Raw genomic sequence first — 8350 nt, forward strand, 5'->3', positions numbered from 1 at the left:
CAAGAAGAGAGGTTTGATATGTTGAAGGATGGTTAGATGGATCTTAATTTATGTTTAATTTCTAGGCATGTGCCTTAATTTATGTCTAATTTAGAGGTCCATCATACCCCCTTGCTGAAAGTGTTGCTCATCCTTTTAACAACTTAGTGACCTCATTGTGCCTCATCCATGGCCTTGGTGGCCTCTCTCTTGTGCATTAAGAATATTGGCTGTAAGTTCTACAAGGACAAAGCCCAAAACATATTTTTACAAAGAAAAACCATTGTTTCTTGAGACCATTAGCTTTCTTTCTTCTCATTATTAAAGATGGATTCTTGAATATCTTTCAGTTTGGAAAGGTCTTCCACACCCTTATCAACCTTCTGCTACCTTGCTCCGCCATTTGGATACCTCTAACACCTTCAAAATGCATTTAGATGAGAACTAGGACATCGTGTAGTAATTCCTATCAAAACTACAAGAAACCTACAGGAAACCCTATTAAAACTACAGGAAACCAATTTTGAGCATAAATGATAGTCTGAGGATAGGGAAGGCCCTCAACGTGACTCCCATGCATTTCTCCCATTTTTAGGCCCTAGAAAAAAGCTAGAAAGAGATTGGAGACCCCTTGGAACACCTCTTTTCATCACTGCAGTTTGACTTATATTTTGATGGTGAATGCCTTATTTCTTTTTGTTTCCTTCTTCTTCTCTCTTTTGGCCTAGATGACTGCCTAATGGCCTTAGAGTTCTCTGGAAAAGTTTTGCCATCTTGGGGTTTAGCATAATTTGTTCATTTCTTCCTTCTTGTAGCAACATTCTGCCTTCCTATAGTAGTAATTCCTCCTCTTTCAGGGTCTTCTAACTGTATGGGAGTGATGAGAAATGATGAAGAGGGATTGGATGATGATGCTAGGGCTCAAAGGGAGTAGTGTAGGTTTGTGAAAATGGAGAGGATGTTCTGTTTTTTTTTCAAGAATAAAATGGGATGGATGAATGATGAATAGATAGTGAATATGAAGTGGATGGAGGGCATGGAGTGCTATGGTGACTTGGCCTTTGAAAAAAATTCTTCTTTTAATTGTTGTCCTCATTCCTTCAAATCATCACCCTTCATAATTTGACCTTTCAACGTTGCATGAGTGAAGGAATGAGTTGTAATTAACTAGTTGAAGGCGGTTGAGACTACTGACCAATCCTTAGCTTATAAAACCTCATCTGTCATGCATTGACAGAAAATTTCTAACTATAATATGCTCAAGAGAAGAGGTCAAGAATATTGTATACCTGTACCTACCTTATGGTTGTTGGAGACACCTACATGCTACTGTTGAGTTGATGTTGATGTGCAGGTGTTGGATGGTGATGCTAATGATCCTGATGCTATTGCTAAGCTCTAGAGGAGCTTCTTTGACCTCTGGATCTCCATGTTGAAGCTGACTACAAATATTTGGCTACTTCATCAACATATCCCCTCAATTTTTCAAAGAAACTCATTCAATTATGCCTTGTGCATATCTCTAATACAAGAAGGTCTTGATGACTCTTCACTGTGTTGATGGATTCCCCCTATCATTTTTCTTTGATGAATGGAGGTTTGTATAGGCCTAATACCAAATTTAAAATTATGTGTATACAATTCCCTTATGCTGCAATCACTTTCAACAAAGTAGAAGGGTTTTTTTATGTTCCTTTCACTTGGAAAAATGCGGGGAAATGTAGAGTCTACCTCCTTAACATTGTTTGATGAATCCAACCTCTATTTCTACCTTTTAAAACTGCTTACTGTCAATCTTGTAAGTGTTGTTTTGTATCCTGTAGGATCTCAGTGACTCTTGTAGGTTTTCAGGACAACAACTTGTTTTGTCCATATCTCCCAAATGGTAGAATGGATTTACCTGAAAAATTTTTAGCACGTTTCCATTATCATTATGCACCTTTCCATAAAAACAATTAGTCAATGGATGCACTAATCTTGAGAAAAACTAAAAATGGTTGTAGGTGATGGAGGTCGATTTCTTGGAAACCGTGCACTGGAATTTGCTGCAATTGCTTGGGAATGTTATGATCATCCATATGCATCTCCTCATGAAACAACTTTGAAAACGGATGCATGGTTTTCATGTTATTCAAAAAACAAATTTTTGCTCTATGCATTTTTATATCATGTAGTAAAATAGAGCATCCTGTAGTTTTTTAGGACAACAAGCAAATTGAATGGTAGAAGCTTGAGAAAGATGGGTGGATGGTGGAAAATAGATGAGGGTGATGGATTGGCATAGCCTTAGCCTTTTTGGAGCATTTGAGCAAAGGAGGAGAAAGTCAAAATTTGACTTCTTTTGACTAGGATTGACCAATTTTCGTTTTGGTACCAACTTGTTCTTGTTGCTTGCAGATGTTGGAGAGTACATGCATTCATTAAAGAGATGCATGGAGCAAGGATTTATTTTATTTTATTTTATTTTCTCTTTTTTTCTTCTAGGCCTACTAGCTAGTAGGTCTTCCTAGGCACCTCAAAGAAGGTTTTTACCTAGGATCTTTTCTTTTTTATTTTTTTCCTTTTTTTTCCCAACCCATTGACCGCCTCATGGAGGTTTTCAATCAATGAGCCAATCTCATGCGCCTCCGAGGAGGTTTTCACCTGAGATTTTTATTTTTTCTCTTTTTCTCGTCATTTTTCTTTTTCTTCTACCCTACCCTACTTGAAAAACAAAATCACTTTCAAGTATAATAATACTTCCAATGGAGCCATGTGCACATCAAGATGAAAAAAAAATGATGTGGAGGCTTGAAATGTATGCTTTGACATGTACCTGGATTTTAGTGATCAAATGCTTTGACTTCGATGGTATCAAATACACAATTGAAGAAGAGAGTATTGTTGCAGCTTAGTGACTGTCTGGAACCATATTTCAATATAGTTGGGATGCATTTGGTCCACTTGTTGATTTGGATCATCTTAGATGTCTTCTTCTACCATGACCTTCAATCGTTCCTCTTTTCTCTTATTGATCTCTTGAATACATGGAAGATTTGATACTAACCATGAGGGAGCTTTTTCAGTCTCTAATTTTGATGTCTTCTTTTCATCAAGTGCAGCCCATGATTATTTAATATTCTCTTTTGAATCTTCTTTCTCTACATGTTGTCCCTTAATGGCATCAAGAGAATCACTTTTTTGTAATAATATTCCTGAGCTATGGTGAATACCATTGAGCTCAAAAGGAGATGTTTGGAAGTGTTGTACCTCAACATTGTAAGTGGGCTGAGCTACTTCAATGTGTGGGTTTGGAAATGGTGGTACAGGTAGTTGAGTGAGAGTGGATATTTGAGATTGGTGTGGATGGGGTTGTGGTTGTGGTGGAGGTGAATGGTAGGGATAACATGGAGTTTGGTATGGAGGATATTGAGAAAATACTGAGGATACTGTGGATGGCTCCCATAAGTTCCTTGCCAACCTTGTTGTTAAGATTGGTTTTGGGATTGAGATGGCCAATGTTTCCAAGGAAAGGGTGTGTTCCAATTACGTTGAGGTGGATGTTCATAAGCTTGAAATTGTGAATTAGCCTCTTGCATCATGTTAGGTTGAATAGGCTGCCATGGTTCTCTTGGAGCTACATAACATTGTTGCACTGGCAATTGACTTGCTCCATTGTCCTCTTGGTGAACTTCCTTCAACCTTAGTAATGAGGAGTAACATTTAACATCATGTGATTCCGCATGGACAACACAAACATCTTCTTTTTCCTCATTTTTTATTCTTAACATTTTTACTTATTTGTTTAAATTGCTAAGAATTTATGTTTTAAAGTCATCAAACAAATTTCCAAGTTTAGCTTAACGTACCGATCTTGATGTTGATTAACTTACTCTTTCCCTTCCTCTTGAGATGTGTTTGCATGTTTCACAAATTTTTTTCAAATGATAATTGGTATGCATCGCCTATACTCACGAGATCAAGGATATTAATCCATTCATCTCTAATTGTTCTAATTAAGAGGGTTTTTAGTGTGTCGAATTCTAAATGATGTAGTTTTCCCCTCTTAACATTATACATAAACCTCCCTATTAGATACATTAGACTCTCATATTGTCTTTGATTCATTCTAAATATTTCTTCTTTAATATCATGATCTTTATATTTTTCTATAAATATCTTTTGCATAACATTCTATGATATTATTGAATTAGTCCTTAAACTCATGAACCATTTAAGAGCTCTATCCCTTCAATGTTGCCCGAAATAATCTTAGTTTTTGACTTTTCAATAGGTAACCATAAGATCTACAAACAATTTAAAATTCAAAGAAAAAGTTTTTCGAATCCTCTGACCTTAGACCATGAAATTTTGGAAGAAAAGATGGAGATATGTTCTTCATGTGGAAATTGATTTCAGTATCTTGAATGGGAAATCCAACAGGATCTTCCTCCTTGTCATCCCCATTGCTTTCTTCAACATTCTTTGCCATCTCTTCTTCTTCTACCTGTAAAATTGGATGGTGATATGGATCTTACTACACCATGTTATCAATTGGGGGGGTGGGTTGGTGTTGGGGATTTTTTTGTTTTTATGATTGAATGAAAACTATAATGCAATGTAGTTTTCTACTTTTGAAATTAAATATGCCTAATGCAATTTTTTTGTTTTTTTGCACAAAGTAAAAATAAATGAATCAATTAGGGAATAAAATAATGCATAATTTGACACCTCCCCAGCAACAGCGCCAAAAAGTGATGAGCCTCTGTATTGTAACAAGGATGTTGCAACTCCCATGCTATCGACTTTAATTATCAACTCGAGGTTCATACAAACTTAAGAGGTATCGAAATTATATGTGCAACACACAATGTGTCCTTCATTTTTTGTCATGATGTAATGGAGCGCATGTATTGAAGTCAAATTCTAAACTAATTGTAGAAAATGAAATGTTCAAAATGGAACCTTAACCTATTTCAAGAAAGAAAGTACTAGGAAAGAAATTGAAATCAAATAATAAAATGTACACCATTTTCTAACTAACTACTCAGAGGTTTTACTTCAAAACAATGCTAAGTTAACATCTTTGCAATCCTAATATCCTAAGCATGCAGATTCAAAACATCAAACATCACTACTATGCATGTAAAGGACTGAAATAAATCTGTTTTTTTCTTTTTCTTTTTTTTATGGAAAAACAAGTGTGAAATCTAATCTCTTTTGGTGATGTGGAAGGTGGCTTGGAGATTATGGTGGATGGTTTGAAGGCTTGGGAGACCCTTATATAACCTTGTGTGGCTTCCAGGAGGTTTTCCCTCAATTCGGCCTCAAAACAAGCCACTACAAGAAAACCTACAGGATGTACTAAAAACCTACAGGATCCCTTGAAAACCTATAGGATATAGTCGAGAGAAAAAGGATGGATGTTGAAGGTGATGGAAAGCCTAGGGAATCTATTTGGTGGATGGAATGAGACAAGGGAGTTCCTAGGACCACTTCAGAACTCAAAACCAAAGTTGGGAGATGGATGGATTTGCTCAAAAATCTTGGAGAAGTTTCCTTGTGAAATGATGAAATTGGTGAGGGTTTAATGACCATGGAAATTGAATCCAAATTGGATGGGAATTTTTTTTTTATTAACTAGGATGCCTTAGGTCCCTATTCCAAGTGGAATCACTCAAAAATACCTCTGTTAACCCATGTAAAAAAAAAACATTAAATTCAAGAACTAGTGAGCTAGTAAATCTAAAAAATTCCTAACCAAATCAAGTGAAAATGCAATGAGGTAATTTTTGTTATGAACTAGAATGTTTTTGTGATCTAGTGCAAGTGGAACCAACTTTATTGAACCTTTTTAGAATGCTCTAAAAAATAGCAGAAATTTATTGTTCTTTGCTAAAAAGGAGGTCCAGCAACCTAGATTTGGAAACAAGAAGACTAATTCAAGCAACTCAATGATTATTATGAACTTCCAAAGCTTTTCCAAGGATGAAATAATTCTTGTGATCCTAAAAAAAAAACCTTACATCAACCATTTAACTCAATCCTACAACAAGAAATCATTAATACCAAATGCGGAAATAGAAAGAAATAAAAACAGGAGATGCATGTGAATAAGCAGTGAAAAGAAGGAAAGAAAATTATACAAAAGGGTTCTGAGATTCCTGGGATGGCCAAGCCCAAGGAAACTCAGAAACCTATGAAGGAGAACAAGATATAGAACCTGAACATGACACCAATATTCATTATTTCATCAATACAATTACATCCTTGCAAGAAAATACAACGAAGCTGCAAAAATACAAGCTCTCTCCACAATAACACTAATGAAAATCTATATCTAAAGGAAATTTTGACTTGGTACTTATACAAAATTATTAGGGATCATTCCCCATAAATGGAGGAAAGTTTCCCTACCAAAATCCCATGATTACTGGATCTAGTCCCAATACTAGGAATCTGCATTAAATGGCAAGGAACACATTCCTAGATTTTCTCAATCATTCCCTAGAGGCAAATTCGTCTTGGTACTTATACAAAATTATTAGGAATCATTCCCCATCAATGGATGAATATTTCCCCATGAAAATCCCTTGATTAGAGGATCTGATCCCTTGATTAGTGGAACACATTCCTAGATTTTGTCAATCATTGGAGTTCCACAATCTGTGCCATAATTCCATATTATCTTATTGATTTATTATTTATTATTAATCCTCTTGTAGTAGGGAACAAGTCTCTAAATTATCTCCTCCTCCATATCTTCATAATCTATCCAATATTCTCATAATATTCCACAAAAATAAATAATATTAGGCACAAACATCCAATTATCCATAAACCTTCCTAATGAATATATTAAAGTTAAAAAATGAATTATCTAATGCAAGAAGAGAGGTTTAATATGCTGAAGGATGGTTAGATGTACCTTAATTTATGTTTAATTTCTAGGTATTGGCCTTAATTTATGTCTAATGTAGAGGTCCATCAACTATCCATTTGAATGTTCTTCCCTTTTTTTCAAAGAAGTTATAGGGTAAGAAACTTTAAAAAACCTTTCTATAGATTAGTGATAATACTCGGCCAAACCCATAAAATACCGAATATCTACATCATTTTTGGGGACAACCCATTATGGGATGGTTTTAATTTTCTCAATATCAACAGATATTCCTTTCGATCAAATGACATGTGCGAAATATTAGATTTGGTCCTTATAAAAGTCACATTTAGTATACTTAGCATAAAGCTAGTTTTCTTGTAGGGTCTGTAGCACTAGTCGTAGATGCTCCTTGTGCTCTTCCAAATTTCTTCAGTAAATCAGAATATCATCAATGAGAATCAAGATAAATTTGTTTGAGGATGGAAAATACCATTCATCAAACTCATAAGTGTTATTGGGGCAATAGTAAGCTCGAATGGTAAGAGAACAAACTCATTATGACCATAGCGAGTTTTTTATGTTATCTTACAAATGTATGCCTCCTTTATCCTGATCGGATGATAACCCCATCACAAATCAATATTAGAGAATACAGTGGTACTCTTAACTTGATCGAATAAATCATTAACTATCGGCAACAAGTACTTATTTTTATAGTTAGCTTATTCATTTTCCTGTAATCAATACATAACCACAAAGTTCCGTCTTTCTTCCTCACAAAAAACACATGAGCTCCCCAAGGTGACACACTTGGCGAAATGTATCCTTTGTCAAGAAGCTCTTGCAACTGCATCTTAAGTTCTATCTTCTCATGTATGCTCATATGGTAAGGAGCTTTTGACACTGGGGTTGCTCTCAGGATTAGTTCTATGGTAAATTCAATATCCCTCTTAGGTGGTAGCCCCAAATTTATTATGGAAAAGCATCAACAAATTCTTAGATAACTCGTATATTTTTTAGAGAAGCTATCTTATCCTTAGAATTACTATATCCTACCTGTAATGCATAGATTTGATAGATTTTTTGGATACATAATTTAATTATTTGTGATAGGTCGCAACTTAATGCACCTTTTAATACCTTGAATTCTTGTTTAACATCCTCATCAGTGAGGAAACTGATGGTTTTATCTTTATAATTCACTAAGGACCAATGTACTTCTAACCAGTCCATACCTATTAGCACATCATAGGACCCGAAGGACAACATGTTTAGATTTAATTAAATCTGATGCCTTTCTATTTTAATAGAACACTCTTCTACCTTAGTAGTCACCCTTCATTTAGCCCCAGTGGCCAGTTGTACTAGGCAAGGATTTTTAAATTTGACGCTTTGTAAATGACTCAACTGAACTACTTTAAGACTAACATAACTCAAAATTGCACGTGGGTCTATTAAAATGGAGTCAAAGTGGTTGGCTATTTTACCTTCAATTTCTATCGTCATTGG

This window comes from Pinus tabuliformis, chromosome J (genome assembly GCF_031772625.1).
Source record: "Pinus tabuliformis cultivar Carrire ecotype Pingquan chromosome J, CPIR1, whole genome shotgun sequence".
Lineage (NCBI taxonomy): Eukaryota > Viridiplantae > Streptophyta > Pinopsida > Pinales > Pinaceae > Pinus > Pinus tabuliformis.